Below are 26,303 nucleotides of genomic sequence, written 5' to 3' on the forward strand. Positions count from 1 at the left end.
CACTGCAGCTGCGCGATCAGGATACCTCTTTAAGAAAAGCCCCATCCTTTCCACTCGCACCGGAGTCGTCCCTCTTACCAGCATGCTCTCCGGAAAGGCCTCGACCCCGCTGGAAACAGCGCGACAAGGGATGGGAGCCCCCGCACCCGGAACATTTGTGCCTAAAACGGCAAGACCCACCAAATCAACACGTCCCCTCTTGGAACTGCCAGAAGAACCCCTGACGCCTGGAGGCCGATTGTCCCGGGAAGAACGAACCGCCGGCCCCGCTCTGAAAAAACAAACCAGGGGCCCTCGCCGGTGTCATGAGTCGCATCCAGAGGCCAACGTCCTTATGATCCCAACGCAACGACTGGCGAACCGCCCTCCGCTGCCTAAACTGCTCAACGTACCGAAGCCACGCAGTACCCCCAGAAACCCCGTGAGCCTCACCAATGGCATCAAGGTAACAGAACAGTGCCGAGCAATGTTCAGGAGCCTCCTCCCTAATCACTAGCCATGATCGCGAACGCCTGCAACCAATTTGCAAAGGTACGCGGGATAAAACGAAAACGCCGCTGCTCCGCTTCCACCTGCCTACTCTCGTCAACCCGGGACCCTTCAAAAGGAAAACGCTCCAAAGGCAAGAGTGAGAATATATCAACGTACTCCCCACTCCAAAGCTACTCCCGTACCTCCGACTGTAAATGCGCACCCAAAGGGCCCTCAAAACACACGTACACTTCGCCCCTGGCCGAGTCCGCCAAGCCGACAGGCCCGGACACCCTCGAATCTGCACCCAACACCGCGGAGGGGGCCGCAGAACCCCGATCACCTGTCGTGGCCGGAACAACCCCTAGCCCAGACCCCGGAGGAGAAGAGACCCCCGGATGCCGCACGTCCCCGCTGTCCTGTACAAGAACCCCGAAACCTTCCCCACCATCCGGCGGGAGCCACGCAGAAGCAGGCCCAGGCGCCCCACTCAAGACGCCGCAACAGGTCCCGCAAACCGGAAATCACATCACCGAGACCCCCACCCATACCCGACGGGGGAACGCCGACAGTGCACGCCGCAGAGGCCGCGCCCACCGTAGCGGCCCTACCACCCCCCAGCAGGTCCCGTAACGCAGAAGAAAAAGAGATAGACCCCAGAACAGGTAACTCACCAGGCTGCCCAGGAGATGCCCCTTCAGCCGCGTGCTCACGATCCACCGTTGTAGAGCGGCCAGCCGTCGCCCCCGCATCGGGTTCCGACAGCTCGCCCTCCGACCTCTCGTCCTCCGCACGCTGTTCAGATGGCCTCCCGGTCCCAGGAGCCACGGGTCCTGCTGGTCTGTGCCGCTCACGACTCCGCCTCCCGGCACCAGACACGCTCACCGCCGTCCCTGGGCTCCGACCTGCAGCACTGCCAGCTGCCCTCCGCCCAGCTCCAGTCTTCCGCTGATGCTGCTGTGGAGCAAGAGCACCAGACCGTCCAGGGGGCCCGCCGGCCGCAGCAGTAGACAGCCCAGCAGCCGCAGAACTCCCTGCTGCACTCCGTCCAGTGCCGATCCCACGCTGCTGCCTCACTGGAGCCGGAGCCCCAGACTTCTCAGGGGGCCCGCCGGCCGCAACAGGAGACAGCCCGGCAGCCGCAGCTGTGCGCCTCCCACGCAGGGCTCCCTCCCTGACCGGCACCTTGTCAGTGGAGGAGCCGCAGATTCTGCTTCTGCCTCCATGCCGTGTGGGCGGGGGGGGAGGGGCTTCCCCCGCACGAGGCCCCGCCCACTGAGCTCCGCCGATGGCGGGGATTCCTCCCGGCTTCCCCGCTAGCAGAGGCAAGGGAGCGCCCTGCAAGCGGAGCCGGAGGGGCCCGAGCGGGGCTCCCATGGTGGTGCTGAGCTCTGGGAGGGGGGGGGGGGAGCCCGGGCTAAAGCGTTCCGGAGGCCTAGACCTCCGAGCACGTGGGCCCTCCCGCCCCCCTGCTGCAGGAGATGAGCCCGGATCCTGCAAGAGATCCGAGACACGGCTCTGCAGCCAGTCCATCCCCCTGTCCTCTGCTGCCTCCTGCAGCTGAGCCAAAAGGCTGTCCATGGCAGGGCTAAAGGTGGCCTGAAGCAAGGTGTGCTAAACAGACACCAAGCTCACACTCTTGCCGTCCAGCTAACTGACTCCCCCTCACAGAACCTCCCATCCTAAGGTGCAGCAAAACCCCACCTACACCAACCTCTACCAATCAGCTACCCCCCACTAACAATAACAAAATCCTCCTGGAGCTACCTCAACCCTTTCTGCTCTTCCTTCCCCCACTCTGGGCCTAGTCATGTATGCCCTGCGCTATTTCTTCTTTCTTTCGCTACGGGCATTTCTTGAGAGCTGTTGCTACAGGGCCAAAATCAATCTACACAATTTTGCTTACATTCATCTTGTCGGTGTCTGTCTTGCTATGGCCAACAAGAAGAACAAGAAAGCCATCTTTTTTATATACGTGTTTGATTTAGTGTCTTCATTGCCAGATACAATAAATGATGATTTATTTTCTAATGCTGGGCATGTCTTTTTATAGCATTTCGTGATCTCCAGTGACTACATAAGTGCACCACTGCACAAAAAATCAACCTTTATGGCTCCTGGCTGTAACAACATTTTAGAAAACAGCTATGTGGAACATATGTCCACTTGATTATACAATGCAGCCATAAACAAGCTGAACATAATTGCAGAAATGTTTACATTTCCTAAATGTACATCTGCCGTGGTCTTATGGGCAGGGTTTTGGATCTGCCACAACGTTCAGTAGGGGTGGAACTTTGTAGTGTATGGACTTTAGTGCGATCAATTGTGCCCTTTGAGATGTAATGGGACCAAAAGATCATGAAACAGTGCTCTTGTTGCCTTAATATAACAATTCAAAGACAATGGTATATCACCAATAACTTGAAATACTTGCTATGGTTTCCTATTCTACAGGTTTGGTTACATCTCCCCTATCTATACTCATATTTTCTTTGTTACCCTGCTTTTATCTTAAAGTCCAAATTCAGGCTCCATGCTCCCTCCCTTGCTGCCCCCATTGGTAGTGTTTTATTTTACAATTTCCACAGTCTTCAGGAAGATCATGGTTTTCTTTCTCAACTCTTCTGGGCTAAGTGGTCCTTATTGATGCATGAAGTGGCATCAACATAATGATGTCTGCACTGCTCTAAGCACACTGGGAAATTTCCCCAATGGGACACTCATGGCAAATAAGAAAAAACCCAACAGGGCTTATAAGCCTCCCTAAACTCTATAAAAAATGAAAACAAAATGTCAATTCTAGGTATGGAGGAGTCTTCCCGTCCTCTGATATGTGAGTACTGGTGCTTAGAGATTGACATAGGGCTGTTAAATGGTGGAGAGAGAGCTCACAGCCCTGTGCAAACTCTGACTTTAACTCTGAGGCCTCTTTCGTCACTCCAGTCTTATAGCTGAAGTAGAAGTAAGAGATTAAAAGAAAGATGAATATGGGCTCCGCTTTTAATGCCATCCTTCTCTTCTGTATTCCCAAGTTACCCCGTCTTTCTTAAAACTCTTCAGGAGCCAGCATACTTCCAATGGTGCCAGATGACTTTTCCCCTGTTGTACTCTGTGGTTCCTCCTGTCAGATCTACATCACTACTGTATCCTAGAATGATGAAGGGGGTTGATGGGAGGAACCACAAAGGTACCAGCAGCCTAATACTTCTGGAAATGTTGGATGCAAAAAAACACTTCCGTCAGAGATATCTCAGGAATCTTCAGAAGAAGGGTGAAGCTGGTAGTGGGACAAGTAAGTCATAAGAAAATTATTTCCAAAGAACCGTGGTTTCTTTTTTTGTATTGAGGTGACCAGGTCTCTTTAAGGGAAGCTATTATTTTGCTGATTCCCCCACCTTTCTTGCAGCTTTAGCAAATGTATTGGAAATCCAATGATTTTTATATTGCTTAATATTCCCCTTGTTAATACTATAAAATACCTCAAACATCATGTACAGAGTCATGTATTCACTGGCCACAGCATGCAGTGTGAGAGATAAATGTTAAGGATGTGCTAGTTTGTTATCAGACATGGGCAGCAGGTAGTGGAGTACTCTGCTGGAAGTGAATGGCCTTAAAAACTTCTGAACCAATTAGAGAGATAAGAGCACATACAACAGCATCAAACTTCAGGGAGCAGGCCAGGGAACATAGTAATTATACAGAGGGATGCTGATCGTACTGTACACCTGGCTAGTTTAATCAAGCAGGGTTATGTGAAATATAATGTATGTTAATGAGGGAACAACAGAATACTGCAGTCACTATATTGCTGATTTTAAACACCAGGCATAGGAGATATCCGTTTATTTGATATTAAAGCGGTAATAAACTCAAAACCAAAATGTAATAAATTGCATCATACCAATCATTAGATGTGGCAGCTGCTTAAGGCTACATTCACACTAGCTTTGTCAGCAGGCATCAGACAGGCCTTTGGGAAGCGTTTTTAATGTTTCTCAAACATCAAATTCTGCACATGACAGCACATAGTGCTGTTCACACGGAAGCATTAGCGTTGTGACGTGTTGCGGCAAAACTGACGCCTGATCTGTGAAACTGACCGCCTGGTGTAGTAAGATGGCTGCCGGAGCTCCACGTTCCACATCATTGGCGATCCCCCCTCTGAGGACGTGCTTGAGCACGATACGCATCAGGAGGAGCCACACCACGCCGTGACGTCACGCCGCCGGAGCAATGTGGAGCTCCGGCGGCCATCTTACTACACCAGACGGTCAGTTTCACAGATCACTGTCTGCAACTACCTACTATGTTATTGTTTTACCTGGATGCATCACAATAAAGCCTTTTTCCATTACTACACTATGGAAGTGTCCTTGTCATCCCCTGGGGGAGTGCTTTAGTTCACAGATACGTTCCCGGGACGGATTTTTACTTCACAGTGGAACGCAGCTCACCCAGAGGGATACCACCTACCAGGAACACACAGGGGGACCCCTAGTAGAAGTGGACTACCAGCCCCATACCAAATAGGAGGAGGACCATCCACCATCAGATGACATCTGAGTCTTTTATATACAAAAGCGCATTAAATGTGCGCGTCCGGTGAGTGCACATTACTTTATCACTATCACACGGATACCGGACTCTCATGTCACCTGAGCACTTTAATTATTCATACTAATTTCCAGGACTGTTCTTTTGCTTTGTATACATTTGTTTGGGATTAACCTTCAATCCAATATATATATATATATTTGTTTCTATTATCGAGCGCTGCACTTCTTAGAAAAGAAATATACCCATAGAGATTCTATGAGCATCAGAATTTTGCCTGGAGGACACTACCATTTGGGCAGATCACTTTTGACAACTAAACTTGCAGGGTGATTGTCAGTTGGTTTGATTGGATTTTCCTAGCTGACAGATGCTCTTTGTGAGACTGTTGGGTGCATGAAAATAATGTGCTACTTGCACATTTCAAATACATGTCAGAGCTGTTTTGCCTGGCAGAGCATTTATTTCTGCTCACCCAGTAGTGAGATTTACTCAGTCCTACCAGACAGCTCAGCCAGGTTGCTGACCTCATTATTTTCTACTGCCTTTAGAGCGGAGCTCCATCCAAACGGGGGAAGTTCTGCTTTAATGCATTGTCCCCCGCTCCTTGTTAAGGATTGGCACCTCTGGGGAGCGGGGAGAGGGGAACGGGTACCCGAATTTGACAGGTACCCGCTCCCACTTCCGCGGAGTTGTCCCCCCCCCTCCCCGTAGTCTTGTGGGACAGGTCCCACAAGACTACAGGGCCATTCACAAAGTGCACCGCAGGGGAGGGGAGCGGATACCCGAATTTGAGAGGTACCAGCTCCCACTTCTGCTGCGAGCGCATAAGGCGATCGGAAGGGGATGTTGTCCTCCCCCCCTTCCTCCCCGTAGTCGTCAGGGACACGTGACAGGTCCTAGAAGACTACGGGACCATTCACAAAGCCCAACGCTGCTCGCACATGCACAGTGGGCACCTGGCTGCAAAGATGCCGGGGAAAGAAGACGGCTGGTGAAACCAGCCATGGTGAGGACACCACGGGACCGAGGGACAGGTAAGTGTCTGTATTTTAAAAGTCAGCAGCTACAGTTTTTGTAGCTGCTGACTTTTATTTATTTTTTTTAATCTACTGGAACTCCGCTTTAAAAACTTTTTTTTGGATTGGTACATTTTCCCATGGCAGTGCTAAGCTACCCATGCCCTTTTTAAACAACAGATTGCAAATTAGCCTTGAAAAAAGGTGTACCTGGGTGCTCTCTCTGGACCCCGACTCCTCCCACTCGCCCCCCTCATCCCCCTTGTGGCTGCCATACTGGGGATTGGAATGGCTGCTTTGACTGCATTTGAAGGTGGCGGGAGCGGACTCAGGGAGGAACCATTGTACCGCTCCCCTCCCTCCTCCTCCTGCCCAGGCCGCTGCTGCTTGCTGTCCACTCTATTTCTCCTACTCCCTCCACATTGGCCATTATGGAGGACCAATCAGAAGAGGCACATCATGGGACATGTAGTCCCAGAAGACAGACGGACCCATTTTACACTGAAAGGCAGCAAACTACAGCCCCCAGCATGCTCTGCTGAGGAAGGAGAGAGCCACAAGCCCGGGAAAAAGCTCTCTCAAGGCAGCGTGCTACCCAGAATGAGAAGCGGGAGAGGACTGTGCTGGAGGACACCATAAGAAGGAAAGGAATCCACACTGCCCAGCACTATCCCAGAGAGAGAGAGACTGAGCCACTGCCTGAATACACATGTAATGTATTGAGTATGCTCAAAGTGAGCAAACGTCCAACCGGAGGGATCATTGCTGTGGTATCATGGGGTCTGGTTAGAAGGCCTGTTGGCCATTATCTACTACCATACCTTGAAACTGAGACATTAGGAATCACCTAATCAGCTACTCCATTGTTCTAGTATAGTTTTCCTGCATGCAGGCCCTATTGACTGCCTCCAAGCGCACTAATGGTCAAAGAGCTCCAACATTTTAGCTGGTTGAAGAACGAGGACTAAAGAATGCCCCTAACCTTTGTTGCCCCAAAGTCTTTGCCCTTTTGCTAGTTAAAAAGGTACCTCTTAGGAGACGCTGCGCTACACCCTGGCCCATACCCTTAGACCAGGGGTGGGCAACTGTGGCCCTCCAGCTGTTGTAGAACCACAAGTCCCATGAGGCCTTGCAAAACTGACAGTTACAAGCATGACTCCCAAAGGCAGAGGCATGATGGGACTTGTAGTTCGCCAACAGCCGGAGGGCCACAGTTGCCCACCCCTACCTTAGACTGTACTCAAAACCAGAATAAAGTTATTATCACTCTTACTGCATTTACAGTTCATTTATATTGTTTATTACTGATTTGCAAATGTATATATTGATCCTGGTTAGTGGTATAGGACCTTATTTTTTTTTCTACTTGGGCTTAGTTATTACTCTGTTTAGCAGACTCTGTTCTAATTTGCTTGCTGTGTGTTTATTCATTTTCAAACTGCCATTTACAGTATTCTAATCCATATCAATAGATTAAAGTGTTACTAAGCCAGCTACGGTAAAGGCAGTCTGTAATGTGTAAAAATGCTGTTTGATCCTATCTTCCAGTGTCCTCCCCTTCTTCCAGTGTCCTCCTCTTATCTCCTGCTAGGACATATGTGGAATCACTCTGCACATACTCAGTTTGGTGTGTATTGCTAGAGTTTTTTTTCTTGGGAGAGTGCATGTGATCAGCACAGGGCCAATCAGCACTGTCCAGACAGAGGTCAGGGATTCTGAATCCTCCTAGAGCAGAAAGAAAACTCCTCCCACAAGCTTTAACCAGTGCTCTGCTGGACACTGACAGAAGTCACAAGACTTCTCTAACTGCTTATGAGAAAAGGTATTAAATGTTTATATTTACTAAAATAATTGCATTTCCATGTTGTGTGTACTGTGGAAGACCAGATATAGTGAATGCAGAGTCCTGGGTTTAGGAACACTTTAATTGTATTTACCACTAAACGGATGCATGTCTATTTACTGGTAATAACCCACAGCCAGGGTATTTTCCACTCATGTCTTTATTCGTGCTTGCATTGATTGTCATTCAACCAGGTATGTCAGAGGGGCTGAGGCTCTTGAAGTCGAGGCGCAGAACAGAGGACCCAAAATTACCAAGCGGCTCCTTCGGGGGTGGTGCTACAAAGGCCTTAAAAAGAGTTTACAAGATTTTTCTCACATAGACTTCAATAGGGTTCAGCACTATGTTCGCGGTCTTTTGACAGGTTCAGTGAAAAATCATTACCAGGTTTCAAAGCTTCACCTACAGTATATATAATGCCAAAACTGTGTTTATTCGTTTTGAATAGAGTATGGATTGTGGGTTTTTTTCTGTCGTCTATGTTTCTTTGAGGAAATTTCCCCTCACTCCCTGTCCCAGTGACGGAATTGGAAGAAGGAGCATCCTAAGTGAGGAGATATCTTCTTTAGCTGGCCATAGGTTTGAATGTTGACCAGTTCAGAAGGAATTGGCCGAGATTCGATCCATGTGTGGGCAAGTCTATCCATTGATTGACTTAGGTACAACCAGCATGTTGGATTTTTAGGATGTGATTATTGCCAGCGTCTATAGCTGCTAGCAATAATAACTCCCAGTAGAGATGGATCTCCACGCAAACTACCAGGAGAATAGCTCCACAGGAGGGATTCCCCCATCAACACTGACTGAATTGAGCCATGGTTGTAGGAAAGAAAATTGCATCATCTATGGCCTTCCTCAGACAGTTTCTCCATTGCAGGATTTTCCCTCACCTGTTCCTGTGACAGCTCAAGGATGCTGGATTTCTCATTACTTTTTTCCTCCAGAGACAATAGTCTCCTGTCCTGCTGACCATATAGAGAGGGATTCTTACCCCTAAATTCTTCCAAAACAAGCAAAAAAAAAAACACAGTTTCTACACCATCCAAGTACATCGCAGTCTGGCTACATACCCCAGTTAATTCTGTTCCTTTGTGATTGTGTGTGGCGTTCAAAGGCTTTTTAAGGTAACAGCTGCTATTGCTGATCTCCTAAAAATGCTAGTTGCCTGCCTGTCTGTCTCTCTCTCTTTCTCGTTTCTCGTGCTTTGAATCCCTGATCCTGAATAAGTATGCATATCATAAATTTCTGAGTAAAGTCAGAAGTCTGTATGCTTATTCTGGATTGACAACTGTGTAAGTATTCAACCCAAAAGGTGAGCATGGCAGCCAGCCAACTAGAATTCCAAAATGAGAAGTTGGCAAAGGAAACATCCATTTTCAGTTAGGAAAGGTTTCCTTTAAACATTCGATGTTCCCATAATGTGCTGACCAGGGGTGGACTGACAACTCACGGGGCCCCCGGGCAATAGGGGATCATGGGGCCCCTGTGTCCTTGCCCACACTCAAAGCACACCCAAAAAAGCCTATAAAAAAGGTACCAGGGGCATTTCATGGGGGCCCCTACTGACCCCGGGGCCCTCGGGCAGTGCCCGAGTGCTCAAATGGTCAGTCCGCCCCTGGTGCTGACTTGTCATGCCAGATGCAATGCTGTTGTACTTCCTCCTGTAGTGGGCAAGAATGTTACTGCTTCTTTCCGATTTAACTTGTAAAATTTTTTACTAGTTTAATCCTGTGTACCTGTGTGTGCCTGTTTAATTACAAAATGTAAAACACCCTAATTGGCAGTGAAAAAAAAAGCTCAGTAGGACTCAAAGGATAAATGCTGTTTTGTTTTGAGTTACTGCTGATAAGTCTTTGTGTGAATCGCAGGGTGAGCTACAGAGGCTATGAATAGTAGACTTTTTTTCAACATAGAAAATTACATGTAGAAAGGATCCTGAAATTCCACCTACTGGCTGAAAAAGGCAATGCTTAAAGTGATATTAAAGGGAATTGAAAGAGAATAAAAAAAAAAAAAAACCTAATGTGTTATACTTACCTACTCTGTGCACGGTCCCCTACCAGTACTCCTGGCCCCTTCCTCCTGCCAAGTGCACCCACAGCAAGCAGCTTACTATGGGGGCACCGAGGCAAGTTTTCTCTTGAGCTGCTGCTCTGTGTGTCCATTCAGACACAGAGCTGCGACTCGGTCCCACCCCCTCTCTTTCCTCATTGACTCACTAACTGTGATTGACAGAAACAGGAGCCAATGACTCAACCAATGAGGAGGGAGAGTCCACGGAGAACTGAGGCTCTTGTGCACACTGCTGGATCGCGATGGGACTCAGATAAGTTTTAGGAGGGGCTGCTGCACACAGAAGGTTTTTTTACATTCATGCATAGAATAAACATTGAGCCTTTACAGCCACTTTAATAATATACTGTATTATTATCATGATCATAATTTTAGCCCCCTTGGCCTAAATAGGGCTACTAGTTAGATTTAGTTTTTGGCTCGGTGGTAGCCCATCCCTAAGCTCAGTTGTGATTTCTTACTGCTGCCAGAAGCTGTCACTAGCATTACTGGCAATAAAAATTAGATTTCACAAACAGACTGAGTTATGAATTCTTTATATTTCCATCAGCCAACCCAGAAGGAGGCTCAGTCCACTAGTGCATGCTGGGGGAGGGGGGGATATAAATATTTGGAACAGGCCATGTGCTTGCCTTAGCCTGGGGAAGTGCTTCTGGATGGAGCCTGTTGTTAGGCCACATGTGCTGAATATGGACTTGGGCTTCAAGTGGTCCTGAAGCTGTCCTGCCTGGTGATGGAGAAAGTTGTGCCAATGAGCAGACCCAAGGAGGACACCTGCTGGAGAGAGCAAGTAAGAAGGCTGGCTTCTTGGAAGGGGATGCACTGAGCCTAAGAAACAGAGGGAGCAAAGTCTGTGAACAAGCTAGTGCCTATACTGTTAGTGGGTCTGGTTAAGGCTTCTGGCACTTTGCAGCTGAATCTAGAGAGTCTGAAAGTGATCTGCTATGGTATCTGGGACACCTAACCCTCACCTCCTTGACCGGTCTTCAATAAGTTTTTAAAAAGTGACTGGCGCCCAATGTTCATTCTCGATCCCCTATTATAACCGTGAAATGCTGGCCTGTCCCCTGCTTCTGGAGGTGCCACCATGTGGGGTGTTGGGGGATGCTACACAATAAAGTAAAAAATTACTATATATACCTAAGATACAAGATGAAGTTATGGCTGCCTGTTACAAAAAAAGTCCTCATTCACATGGGTAGTTAAAACAGACGGCTGGGCTGTGTTTTTCCCACGCCCAAAAGCCTAACAAGGTAGCTGGAAGGGATTATACACGCATGCCACAGCCACAATTATTTGCCCTCTCATAGAATATCATAGGGCAGTTGGTCCTGCAGGCATGATAAGACCACTCTCAGGTCTTCCAGCCTCCCGGAGGGTCACAAAAATCAAGTGTTTAACTTCATCCAGAGTTATTCTTTAGTTTTAAATTTAAGGGAGATGAGTGCTGCCACTCCAGATTATGTCAGGGGTGAATAACACTAATTAAAACATGTGTTTAGCCAGTCTGATCAATTCCACCCCACAGCAGTGGCCAGCTGGAGACAGATGGTTATCTCATGTCTGATGGAGTCTTAAAGAATTCTAATTAATTGCTAGTGATAAAAGTGTAAGTAGCTGATATGAGCTAATGTCAGATGTGATGTGTTGTCCAAAGCAAAAAAAATGCTTTATTAGATTAGCAATGAATTGAACCAATTCCCCCACCACTTACTGTCAGATTTTAGTTAATATTTCACTTGGTAAAATTTGGAATCAGCTTAAAATGGCAACTACGGCAAACACTTATAATGTACTTTTCATCCAGTAGGAGATTATGGTCCATATATACTGCTGGCTAAAATGTGCCTAAACAGTACCCTAAAAAACTAATTTTCATCTTGGATTCTCCTTGAAATACAGCTGTGCAATTCTAGTGTGGAGTCACTCTGTTTCCTTGAGTCCTTTGTATATCTGTAGTATGAGATGGTCTAAAACATGAGATTTGGTGTGAGATATGATGATGTCATAAATATGCTGCTTAAGCTGGCCATGCACTGATTTTTTTCATTCAGTCTAACAGATTTCTCCATCCATGGTAACAGCAATGGTCTCCAAACTGTGGCCCAAGGGCCAGATGCGGCTCTTTGCTTGCTTTTACCCTTCCCTTAGGGCACTTTTCCTGCCACTAACGCAATACACTATTCCTCCCACTGACACCAACACAGGGGTATAGTTCCTGTTACTAACATCAACAACGGGACAGTATTTCTCCCACTGACACCAAAGAGGAGGCACTATTCCTCCCACTGACACCAACAATAGGGTACTATTCCTTTCCCTGACACCAACGATGGTGCACTATTCCTCCCCCTAATGCCAAAGATGGACTATTTACTCTCACAGACACCAGTACAATATCTACCCCAATGGCCACAGTCCACCCCACTGATATCTGAAGGACAGTAAACTGGCTCTTTGTTTAGAAAGTTTGGGAACCCTTGGTTTACAGCATGGATCGACGAACCTCCCACTGTGCCTTGTGTATTCTGACAGCCTGCCCTTCCAGACAATTTTCTGTCTGTCTCCTTCAACTTTTTCAAGCAATGTCAGGTGCGAGCCAGCTTACAGGGCCAGCCATAGAGGGAATTTTGACTGGCCCCTCAGAAAACAGTCAAAATTCGAACACTGTAGAGCCAACTTTTTTCTTCTCCTTACTTTAAAAAAAACTGTACTTGACGACCTGCAGTGCATGGATTTCCTTTCTTCCACCTTCATTCATTCACTGTCAGGGGCAGACTGACCATTTGGAAACTCGGGCAGTGCCCAAGGGCCTGGGGTCAGTAGGGGGCCCCATGAGATGCCCCTGGTACCTTTTTCATAGGCTTTTTTGAGTTTGGGCAAGGACACAGGGGCCCCATGATCCCCTATTGCCCGAGTGCCCCATGAGTTGTCAGTCCGCCCCTGTTCACTGTGAATCTGAGCATCCCGAGCCCTATTCTACTGATCATTATTCCACCAGTCATCAAATCAATAGTCATCAGTGGGTCAGCTCTGACAGAGAGACCAATGGCATAGGTAACTAGTCCTTTGTCCTCTGCTTGCCTTTTTGGGCACTGTTTCTAGAGTTCAATAAAATGAACTCTCACTCCCTTTTTCTTCTAAATTTGTTGCTCCTTCCCCTCCGCCTTTCCTGAGATTGCAGATGCATTTTTATTTATTTATATACATTTTTTATGGAGTCCAGTCTGTACTTGCCTTACTGGCATAGACAAGAATGATGATTCCAGCTGCCCAAAGCTTAGAAGTCTTTGTGGCCATCTACAACACTGCTCATATGCCACAGTGTATTGTCTTGGACTTGCTACATGAACTAGGAAGAGGCAGCCAGCTTCATATGATGTAAGCAAAGAAGTTGGTGGTGCTGAACCCATTGTCCAATGGTAGAGTGGCAAAACAACACTGGATTCACTGGATGTGTGAGTATGTGTTTCAAGGGTAACCCAAGAAACCATGTAAAAGAGGAGAGAAAACAAAATAGCACATGGGATGAATTTCCACCTTAAGGTGGTATCTGCAGGTCAGCTTATTTTAGCCTGATAATAAATAGCCCCAGGGACAGAGTAAAGCTTCAGCAGGTCTTTAAATATCAGGATATTATAATAGTTTGCGGTCAGTTTCACTTTTTTAAATTGATTTATACATTTTTAAACTGATCCCTTATAATTTTTTTTCAATAAAATCTTTAATTTACAAATACACACTGAATACAGGGTTTACCAACCACACAGACCATTACAGCAGGTGCTGTTTTCTTTCAGACTCTCTCCCTACAAAAGTTTTTTTTTCTGCTTGATGCTGGCCTGCAAGCACCACAAATACACCAAACTCTCCAACCAGAAGAAACAAAACCAGCAATCAATGTATTACATAGCATCTTTAAAATAATCGCATTTTGGCGCCATGATTTATACAGCAGTATAATCGTTACTTTTTCCGTTTTGCTCATTTATATGCTGACATTATATATTGAGTTTCAAGTAGATACACTGGCCTAAAAGGGTAAACTTTTAATATAGTGTTAATAATATGTATTCAAATATAAAAGCATTTGTAAAGAGGAGAAGGTTCAAGCCAGATCGGGCTTAAGTAAGTATATGGGGTAGGAAGCACAGTCTAGGCAGCACAGTGGCTAAATGGTTATCACTTCCGCCTGCCAGTACTACGGTTGTTGGTTCAAATCCCAACCACGGCACCTCCTGCCTGGAGTTTGCATGTTCTCCCTGTGCCTGCGTGGGTTTCCTCCGGGTAGTCCAGTTTCCTCCCACACTCTAAAGACATGCTGGTAGGTTAATTGGCTCCTGTCTAAATTGGCCCTAGTATGTGTATGTATGAATGTGAGTTAGGGACCTTAGATTGTACACCCCTTGACGGTTAGGGACTGATGGGAATGTACAATATATATGTAAAGCGCTGCGTAAATTGACGGCGCTATATAAGTACCTGAAATAAATAAAGGGGGGGAGATAGTTGCACTGGAATCATAAAAATAAGTACAGCTAAAGTGCAAATGTAGTTATAGGTCTTTAAAACATTTAGTTTTAAATATCTTACTGCTCTTTGAATTGTCCAAGTGAAAAAAATCTGCATGCTCTGGAGGTTGCAGCTAATGACTGTCGCGCTGTATGTGAGAGCAGCTTTCCCTGTACACACCCTGCTGACACCCCCCTTGCAATGCCATAGTGCAGCAATGGGCAAACTACGGCCCGGCGGACCTTTTAATCCGGCCCGCGGAGCGTGATACTGTCAGGATGGCTGTCAGGATGTGTGTAGGCGAGGCAGCGTGACGAACGTGAGGGGAGCTAGGCTCCTCTCACAGTCCGCCCTGAAGAACGGAACGGCGCGGGAACACGGCGAGAGGAACGCGCGGGGCAAAGGTAAGTGAATTGACACAGGGGGGACTTGGCTTACTACTTGGGGGGGAATAGTACTATGGGGGATGAATTACTATATGGGGGATGAATTACTATATGGGGGATGAATTACTATGGGGGATGAATTACTATGGGAGGGATGAATTACTATGGGGGATGAATTACTATATGGGGGATGAATTACTATGGGGGATGAATTACTATGGGGGATGAATTACTATGCTTACTATGGGGGAATATTACTATACTTACTATGGATGACACATACACATCATTCATCTCTTGGTCCGGCCCCTGGGTCCAGTATATGAACCCATTGCGGCCCTCAAGTCAAAATGTTTGCCCACCCCTGCCATAGTGTGTAGTCAGCAGGGAGGAGGAGGAGGGTGTTAGATCACTGTATAGAAAAAAACTGCTCTCACATAGAGCTCAGCAATCATTTGCTGCAGCAATCCCGTGGACACAAATTTTTTGGGGGATAAGAGAACTTTGATACAAAAAAACAGTAAGATATTAAAAGCTAAATGTTTTAAAGCACCCTGGTTCTTAGCAGATTTTCTAGAACTACAATTGGGCTTTAAGACTGGCCTCTAATGCTGATAAATAATCTTTGGGCAATGGACGTCTGATATTTAATTCTATGGAGTAGTTAGACTCCATCTCTAACTCCAGGACAAGTGGAATACTGTTCAGTCCTTGCTGATAGCGGTCATTAGTGATGTTCTAATAGATTCTATTTTACAAGCAGTTACTAAACAACTTAAGGCTCCATGTACTCAGGACACTTCTGAATGATGGAAACTGACTGCTGGAAAACGTAGATTAAAAAACGTCTTTTTAGCTGCGTTTGCATACCGCGTTTATGAGCGTTTGGGTCTAGAAGCGTTTTTTTAAGATTACCTCAGGAGACCTTCCAAAATGCAAAGCACTGAAAAACAGTAAACATAAACTATTTTAGACATTTTGAGAGAAATAGAAAGAGCAGAAGCAGAGAGAGAGCAGTATTTGTTGAGATTAGCTGTATTTTTTTTTTTGTGGTGTTAGATGTGTTCCAGCTCATTTCTGTGCGGAAATTATTGCAGCAGTGTAACATATTTTTTTCATGCAAAACCTCAGTATGGTGTACCAGGTCCATTTGAGCATCGGGAAAACGCTTTGCATGCATTTTTCATGATGAAAAAAGGCTCTGGACATCATCTGGAAATGTAAGAGTTAAAAAAAATTAGCAAAAGCCTATAAATGCGGTTAGTCGCATTTACACACGTTTACAAGCGTTTTGCGTTTAAAATGCTGATAAAATCTACTGCTGAACGCAAGTTTTCTGCGTTAAAAAAACAACAACTGTAGACTCAACTGCCTGTAAACGAGTTCAGGGGCTGCTGAAAAAAAATGCTGAACAGCTCCTAAACGTGAGTTTATCAGCTGCAGTGTACATGAGCCCTTAGATTGTACTACAGAATCAGTTGAAGAGTATCCAGACACAAAAAACAAAAATGTAATCAATTGCAGTTTACCAGTCCAGATGTAGTGATTGTATTAGTTTTTCAGTTTATGTTCACCTGGTGCTCCTGTGAATAACACACTTCACGTTCCTGGTTGGTTACGCTCACTCCTCCACTGTATCAATGGAAGAAGCCTTGCTGGCCATCCAGGCTGGACTTACAACTTGTGTTTCATGCTGGAGTGAGGAGGTTAGTAGTTTACACTATAAAACTATTTCTTCATCTCACAGGAAGTGACAAGGACACTGGATTTCTGACAAGACCGACACAAATGTTCTGCCTTTGCTGAAAATATTCTTAGCCTAATAAAAGAAAAGTGATGCAGCCACCATATCTAAGGTCAGGTAAGTTGCAATATATTACATTATTGTTACTGGATTTAGTACTATTAAAGTGGAGTTCCACTCACGCTGTCAAAAAATAAAAGGCAGCAGCTACAAAAACTTTTGCTGCTGACTTTTAAAAAACAGCCACTCAACTGTCCTTCGGTCCCGTGGTGTGTCCCCCTCAGCCTGTTTCACCGGCCGTCCTGTATTCCAGGAGGCCGGCATCTTCAGTGTGGGCATCCGGCTGTGACAGCTTGCGGTGTCACAGCCGGGTACCCACTGTGCATGCGCGAGTAGCACTGTGCTTTATGAATGGTCCTGTAGTCTTCTGGGACCTGTCATGTGTCCCAAAAGACTACAGGGAGGGAGGGAGGGAGGACACCTTCCCATTTGCCTAGGCAATTGGACCGGAAGTGGGAGCGGGTACCTGTCAAATTTGGGTACCCGCTCCCTCCCCCCGTCCCCCAAAGGTACCAATCCTTAATGGGGAGCGGGGGAGCAGCCCTTAAAGCAGAACTTCCGCTTTTGGGTGGAGCTCCGCTTTAGGTATTTATTATTATGTATTGTTAGAACCAATAATGAAATTTTCTCTTAAAACATTCTGTATATATTATTTTTTTAAATGTAATCTAAATACTTCATTCACATTAACACAGTCATAAATCTAAAAGCAAACATAAGAAGAAGGTGCGCCAACCGAGTGCATTACTATAAAACTGTTTAATGAATAAAAAAATGTAATCAAAATACTCACAAAGGGAGAAAAAACACAAGTAAGTGTATCATAGACCAATCGCCACCAGATGCATCACCATCAGGTAAGGTGTGGCTGATGCGTTTTGAGGGACAAGCCCTCTTCCTCAGATTTCAACAGTCATAAATCTGTTTGTATGTCTCTCAAAATCACAATAAAGTTGAAGTTTGCTATATTAAGGGTTGATGAGGCCTTAGGGCCAGTTCACACTATGTGCAGTTACCTGCGTTTTTCCTTGTGGCAATGAAACAAAGAAAACAACAGTTTGTTCTATGCAGGGGCGGACTGACAACTCATGGGGCCCCCGGGCAATAGAGGATCAAGGGGCCCCTGTGTCCTTGCCCAAACTCAAAAAAGCGGATGAAAAAGGTACCAGGGGCATCTCATGGGGCCCCCTACTGACCTCGGGCCCTCGGGCAGTGCCCGAGTTTCCAAATGGTCAGTCCACCCCTGGTTCTATGTCATGTTCAGACCAGAATGTAATGTTACACTGCATTCCAGAGCAGTGCAAATTAAGCAATATACTTGCAAAATATGGCTCCGCTCTGCAAGGTCTTGCATGTCACCACGCTGCTGCTGTGCAGTGACATGAATGAAGTGTCATATTAAGGAATGAAATGAAACTGTCAATTTCTTAGATTTAGTCATTTTTTTACCTCCTAATTTTAAAATATCTTGCAATTTTATTATACTGCAGCTTTCTTTTTAACATCAATGAATATGTCAATTCACTTTACAATGATATGATAAAAAAAACTGCATAAAGTAAATAAAATGTAGGCTTAAATGCATAGTTCACCTTTACTGTACACCCAACACTGTCTAGGCTTTCCTTGTTAGAAAGGGTTAACACAGTATCAGCAATTAATACAGTGTAAGAATTATACTCAGTCACTCTGATGTATTGAAACAGTTATCAATTTAGGACAGGCAAAAGCCAATTAAGTAATTAAAATAAATGTAAACAGGTACTGTATGTTCAGCAATTTGGGTTTTTGCACAATGAAGATTTGTTCCTAAATAGTTTAATGGCAACTTTACAAATGCTCTATGAGTCAGCAATTAACAAAAGACTGACACTGACAAAAAATGAAATTCTGTCAATGTAATGGCATTGCGAACACTTAAAGAATCACATAAATTGGTGTCTTTCCACCTATGCGATCAATGTACATTTTAACCCAATGCAGCCAGACAGAAGACCTTAAAGTATACCACAAATATAAAATATGTACAAATCAGTACATCACAGTAGACACAGTGGGACTTTGTCAGCAGGTCCTGGCCAATGATTTGAGGCCTACTGATTACACACATTGTTAGGCACACAGTTAACCCCTTGATTGCCCCTTAATGTTAACCCCTTCCCACCCAGTGTCATTAGTACAGTGATAGTGCACCGGACATATGTGAACAGGCACCATAGGAAGCAATGTTATTTCACATGTTCAAACTGCATCCAATCTGCATATATGTGAACCAGCACTTAATGTCATTATTGATGATTATTGATTATTATTGAATGATCCTTTCAGCCCCAGGTCCAAACTCATGTAGACTTCACCTCTGCAACATCTTAAAGATACGACCGTTCCTAACCTCGGAAACCACTAAGCAACTCATTCACTCCCTTATTATATCTCGCCTTGACTACTGTAACTCCCTCCTCACTGGCCTACCTCATCGCAGGCTATCCCCACTCCAGTCCATCATGAATGCTGCTGCCAGACTCATCCACCTTACTAACCGTTCTGTATCATCCACCCCTCTCTGCCAATCCCTCCACTGGCTTCCAATTGCCCAACGGATAAAATTCAAAACACTAACACTGACGTATAAAGCCGTTCATAACACTGCCCCTAATTACATCACCGACCTTGTCTCTAAATACCACCCAAACCGTTTTCCTCGCTTCTCGCAAGACTTCCTACTCTCTAGCTCCCTTGTCTCCTCCTCCCATGCTCGTCTCCAGGATTTCTCACGGGCTTCACCCATCCTCTGGAACTCCCTACCCCAAGCTATCAGGCTATCGCCTACTCTGCTCACTTTTAGGCGCACTCTGAAAACTCATCTCTTCAGGGAAGCCTACCCCAACCCTGGCTAACTACTGGAATCCCCTACTCCTCCAACCACTCCATCCCCCACAGCTAATTACCTCTTGTACCACTATCCCCTCCCTCCTAGATTGTAAGCTCCAAGGAGCAGGGCCCTCTAATCCCTCTTGTATTGAACTGTATTGTTACTGTACTGTCTCCCTCCATAATGTAAAGCGCTGAGCAAACTGTCGGTGCTATATAAGTCCTGTATAATAATAATAATAATTGATGTCAGTGTCTTGATGTCAATGTCAGTTAGTGTAAATCCCAGCCAGCATCAGCTAGCAACAGATTGCCCACCACACAATCATGGTATAACTCTTGCACAAACCAATATACACTTATTGGGATTTTTCTTACCAAAGACATGTAGCGGAATACATTTTGGCCTACATTTATGAAGATATTTGATTTTGATTTTTATTGGATATGTTTTATAACAGCAGAAAATATTGTTTTTTTTTCTAATTTTTTTTAGTATATATAATAAAAAACCCAGTGATAATCAAATACCACCAAAAGAAAGCTCTATTTGTGTGAGGAATGTGTGAAAATAATAACAATTTTATTTGGGTAGAGTGCTGCATGACTGAGCAATTGCCAGTTAAAGCAGCGCAGTGCTAAATAACAAAAAAATGCCCTGGTCATGAAGGGGGTAAAGGCTGTGGAGGCCAAGTGGTTAAATGATAAGTCCACCTTTAGTAACATGTCACATTACATCTGTATTTAGGATGTAACAGGCTACTCAAGAGCACCTGCCCGCACCCCTGCATCCCCTCTGTGACAGCAGGAGGGGATCCTCTCCCTGAACCCTCCGAGACATTTTAAAAACAGCTCCTTCCGTCACACAGGTTAGAAACCTGAGCAAAATCACACAACAAATCTGCCCGTACACCCCAAACTGCCTGCAGAAGCACTTTTAGGTATATTTAAACCCACAATCAAAATGTAATATATTGCAGCTTACCAGTCTTTACATGAGGTGCTCACTTGGTTTACCATTTTAAAGCTTTATTCTTTCTTTATTTTCACCTGGCAATTCTGCTAGTAACACCCTCTAAGTCCTAGCTATAAAAAACACTTTCAATAAAATATTTAAGGGAACAAAAGCGAGTACATTTTTGTTTGTGGATTTAGATACGCTTAAAGCAGAGATTCATAATTTTATACCCTGATATACCATAACCTTTATAGAGAACCATTACAAATTTGAGTCAATGAAATGCAGTAATCCAGATATGAGTCTGCAAACATAAAAAGGTGAAAGTTACAAAAAAAATTATCTCACATAAAGATAATTACAGTATACTCAATGACATAAAATATATAGTTACTAACAATGCACTAAAAGTCCACTTTAGTAGCACAGCATGTTGGCCTAAAATGTAGTGTTTTTCAGGTAATTAAAACCACCTTCAACCTGCTTTTATTCCTGAATACAGTTGGAAAAGATTGAAAGTTTAAGGCAACCTTCCATACATTCATTTTATTAAACAGGAAACTTCAACCAATTTTATGGACTGAAATAGATATAATACACAAAAAGAATAACTGTGATTGAATAGTGGCTGATTGAAAAGAATCTGATTAGGGTTTGATCAGAGTTTCTTTAACTTAATTTAAACTCTATAGGAAATCAAATCATAATTTAGATTGAATGGTCGCATATCTAAGTGCGTGGAAGAGTAGCAAAAGTAATTTGTAAACTTTTTGTTTGTGCAAAGAATTATGTGCAGCACCCGCCTAGATAGGTGCTAGGATTAGGCAAATTTAGTTCTGGCTCACTGTAATCAGTGTGGCTGCTTGTGATCGTTTAGATCTGTTCAGTGTTTCACAGACTGCAGGATTGATTACTCCTCCTGCAATCCAGAATTCTCTGGGTGATTCTGGAACATAGGTGTGGAGTAAGGCAAATGGGCAGCATGAATATTTATACTGTCTCAGCCAATCCTTGTGGGAGACTGCACAGGTGGTTGCTGGGAAATTGTATAAATAGTTTGAGACCTGTAATAGAAGTGTCTTGTCCCTAAAGAGGATATCACAGCCTAGGAGGGCCAATTGCCCCCTAGGTGATTCTGCCATGTTCTTGTGGTTCATCGTGGTGCCAGCTGGGGGGCTGGTTTGTTTGCTGGAAGTTACTGGAACTGACTGAAGGGCCTGTCGTTTGTGGATTTGGTCTGGTATCACAGGGAGAGTGTATGGAAGGCTTTGGAAGGAGGCAGTCAATCATCTGAAGAAATTATGAGTACAGACAAATTTGAGAGATCCTAGAGACTGTGTATTGTTGCCACCCCTAAAGTGTATTAAAGAATCAGGGGACAAAGTGTCCATTGTCCTGAAGAGCTCAGTTTATTTAATTAGCGAAAGGACTTTCAAGAGAGGAAGATTAATCTACTTAAGTTGCTGCTACAAGACTTAGACCATCCCTTTTCTTGTGCAAGGACTTGGCTCATAGTTCTACAGAAGAGAAAGTGTCCTCCTATTTGTACATAATTTTGGAGTATCCTACTCAATTCCATATCCCCAGCCAAGTTACCCAAAAATAAAAACACTAAAAAGAGAATACCCCTGGACTGTTAATTGAGCCAAAAGTGACTGAGCCTATATACCTGGCCGAGGGGCAACTACTGGGAAAAGAACCCCGGGCATATTTCTAGTGGCTGCTATGGGGGTAGTGCTACCTATGTTTTTTAATTCCTGGTATTGTGTCAATAATACTATACGAATCCCATCACACATCAGGAAAAATATATTGGGATCCGCATAACCTTCAATGGTAGAATGAGCACTCTTCAAATCATTTTACTAAACCCTTTACCATCCTTTTTATCTCTGTCATTTTCAATCTGTCACAGCTGGCCTCAGCGCATCAGAATCCCAACACTGTGTGACTAAGCTGGCTGAAATGTAATTTAGATCTCTACCTGTTGGTGACGGAAGAAGCCACATGGAAAGTAGAAGAAACCTTCATCTTGCCAGCATGACTTTTTCTGTTTTGAATCTGGTGTTCTGGTCATATGCTGTCCTTAACAAAATGGTTAATATTTCATCATTGCTACTGTAAAAGGTATGTAAACAACTATGTGGCTGATTAATAATGTTACAAGCACTCAAGAGCTGGGACACAGCATGATTTATCAGCATGAGATCAAGCGGTTGATATGCCAGCAGCTATTATACGTTATGGGGGCTCTCAGCTCAGACTCTAACTAAAGCTTAAAAAGACCCTGTCAAAAACGTAAAACATGCAGGCAAAACCACAAACAAATCAAGTTATTATATGCTTATTTTCAGCGTTTTCCATTTCCATAAACAATGTAAACTTTGATCTTGCTAGCGCATTTGACCAGTCCAGCAAAAGTCAATTCCCTAGCATTGCCACAGTTCCTCCTTCCTAGTGCTACATCATATCCCTTTGATGTTCTTCAAGGAGTGTATAATTACTGTCTATACTGGCCCTGTTCCTCCTCCCTTCTCCTCACCACCCTCCCTCAGCTTAATGTAGCTGCCAGAGAAGGAGCAAGGGAGAATATTATAATGTGCCACTAGAGTGAAAATTCTGAATTTGCTGGGGCTGCTGACATCACGTTCAAGATGGCAGCGCCCAGTAGAATCTCAAGCTTCTTTTTGGATGTTCGCATAATAGATGCTTTTATAGGTAAATAACATGCATACAGTCTCTTAGATTGTAAGCTCTAACAAGCAGAGTCCTATGAATCCTCCTGTATTTGTATTGTAATTGTACTGTCTGACCTTAAGTTGTAAAGTGCTGCGTAAACTGTTGGCACTATATAAATTCTGTAAAATAATAATACAATACATTACATACACATATTCCTATGGGACAATTGTTGAAACTAATGGTCTGGCTAGGGGGTCTTATATACCAAAGCCTGCAAAATTATAATAATTTGATCTTGAATATTCTAGTTTTTGCAGAATTTAAGGGATGACTATTTCTCTATAAAGTGCAAAATCTAAGGGAGGAGTACACAGAGAAGAAAGTATCCTTCGAAAAGGGTCAAGAACCCAAAGGCGAGAACAGAAGGATGCGTTCTAGAAATTAAGGCAGAGAGGGGTCCTGGGTAGGGTAGCAGCTTTGGCTCCATCCCTTTAATTGACATTGATAAGAAATGCCATAAGACCAGAGAAGCCACCCATTAACTGTACTGGAATGACTCCATCAGACACCAGTTTGGAGCATGGAGGTTGTGGCTGGGCCTTAGGCTGCTCCCTATGTTGTCTTGTGGATGATCCAGTTCTCTGTGCCCGCCTCTTTGACGGGACAGAGTACAATTGGTGCTAGAGGGGGATCATATGATTAAGAGGATCATGAGATTTTCCTGCGTGGCCACCTACCAGTTACCCCCATCAGAGGAACAGTGTTGGATTGTTCTGTAACTAAAACAAAACTGAAGGCTGTTATCACCAGAAAGAAAGATTGGCAATTAGCTGCGACAAACTTGCTTGCTTACAGTTTTCAATGCTGCAGTATATTCGAGATTACTTATGTGAAGTGCTGGCAGCTTCACCCATTGCAGAGCTGCCATACTATTTCCTGTTTCAGTGATCTACAGACAGGGGATACAGTCACAGACGGGGGGCATTGTCCTGCGTGAGTGCATTTTCTGCTGGAGTGCAAAACAGCAGTTGAAAACAGCCCACTGATCGCGTCCTCTCTGCTTTTTCACAGGTAAATGCTGTTCTGTGATCTCCACCTTAAACTGTCTCCTTGCGAAGCACTGACTTTCTGCAAACTTATGGTAAATGCTGTTCTGTGATCTCCACCTTAAACTGTCTCCTCTGCAAAACTCAGGATAATTAGTCCTATATCTTTTTGTCTGTTTGTGGTGATTGATTCTCACCTCTGCCTTTCTGTAATCAGAGAGTCACTCATCTTTTATGACCCTGGCCTGTTTGTGCTCGACTGATCTGGTTTTGACCAATCTCCCCCCAAATTCATGTGATCCTTATCAGTTCCAAATTGGGGTGGAGAATAGTTGCTCATTTGATCTTTTCCCTATAAATTTAGACCAGCTTATGGGGGAGGTCACGGACAGAGGGTACAGTCGCAGACAGGGGGCATTGTTCTGCGTGAGTGCATTTTCTGCTGGAGTGCAAAACAGCAGTTGAACACAGCAGTTGAGTGCATTTTCTGCTGGAGTGCAAAACAGCAGTTGAACATAGCAGTTTAACTAAAGCAGGATAACTCAAGTAGCAGGAAGATACAACAAAGAACTCTACTGCATGCTGGATGGACTGCAAGCAAACACCCTGGGAAACATCTCTTACAAGTTTGATTCCCACTCCATGCATCTTTTAATATGCCTCCTTTTCATATTACTATCCTCTGTTCTCAAAATCTCCTTTCTTTACCCCTCTGCTCCACACCAAAGCTTATATATCTCACCCTCACGTCTGCCATCTCCCTACTACTGCTTTTATCACCTGCTGCTAATACTTAACACACCTGTTGACCCAAACACCAGGACAGGAAGGCACTCATTCACATCCTGCTCCCATCTTACTTTCCTCATCCTCCTCCTCCTCCTTCTGCTAACCTCTGGGGATATCTCCCCAAACCCTGGTCCTCCAGTATCTCACCCCCACACCAGGCACCCTCCTTCCTCCAGGAATAGCCACAATCCACTCAATTTAATCTCAATACCTATGCTCCTAAAAACCACCCTCCCTTTTTCATGTGCACTCTGGAATTCCCGCTCTGTCTGCAATAAGCTCACCTCTGTCCATGACCTTTTTGTCTTCCACTCCCTTAACCTACTAGCAATTACAGAAACCTGGCTTCAAGCAGCAGATTCTGCTTCTCCCGCAGCACTTTCCTATGGAGGCCTCCTCTCGACTCACTCACCAAGACCCAGTGGTCGAAAAGGAGGTGGAGTTGGTTTGCTTCTATCCCCACTGAGCACCTTTCAAGTCCTCCCTAACCCTCCATCTCTATCCTTCTCCTTTTTTGAGACTCACTGCATTCGGCTATTTTCTCCCATTTCGCTGAGGATTGCAGTGATCTATCGGCCTCCTGGACCAGTGTCACGCTTTCTTGATTACTTCTCTGCCTGGCTACACTACTTTCTCTCCCCTGAAATACCCACTATCATTCTTGGAGATTTTAAAATCCCCATTAATGTGAACAACCCAGCTATCTACCAACTCTTCAACCTAACCTCATCTTTTGCATTAGCACAATGTATACAGTCCTCCACTCATTCTGATGGGAATACATTAGACCTTGCTTTCTCCCATCTTTTCACCCCTACAACCTCACAAACACCCCCTTTCCTCTCTCTGATCACATTCTCATCACCTTCACAGTCTTCTCATCTTCAAACACCTATCCCTTCAAGCAGCAAACAATTACCCGCAGAAACTTTCACAACTTAAACCCTTCTCTTTTCCACTCTGCAACTGACCACCTCTATGACAGAATATCTCCCCTGTCCTGCCCTGACCTGGCCACTGCTGTCTACAACAGTTCGCTTTCATCCACACTAGACTCACTTGCTCCTAACTACAAAAAGTATCAGGCCCTGACCATTACAACTGTGGCAGACTGACGACACCAGAAATCTTAAGCGTCGTGCACTGGAGCGATTGTGGTGTAAAACCAAATCTCAGCAAGCATTCACCCTATATAAATCTGCTTTCTTAACATACAATTCCTCCCTTCATGTTGTCAAACAAGCCTACTTTGTCACTCTTATTAATACCTTGTCATCCAATCCTCGTCG

The 26,303-nt window shown here is 44.8% G+C and overlaps 1 protein-coding gene across 2 annotated transcripts in view; it reads right to left on the reverse strand.

The window, feature by feature from the left end:
- The window catches only part of RAB3C (RAB3C, member RAS oncogene family), a 270,620-nt gene that overhangs the window by 115,428 nt on the left and 128,889 nt on the right, over positions 1-26,303 (reverse strand). The window lies entirely within an intron of this gene.

Source organism: Staurois parvus, unplaced genomic scaffold (assembly GCF_062004578.1).
Source record: "Staurois parvus isolate SC_StPar_1 unplaced genomic scaffold, SC_StPar_1.0 ptg000445l, whole genome shotgun sequence".
Lineage (NCBI taxonomy): Eukaryota > Metazoa > Chordata > Amphibia > Anura > Ranidae > Staurois > Staurois parvus.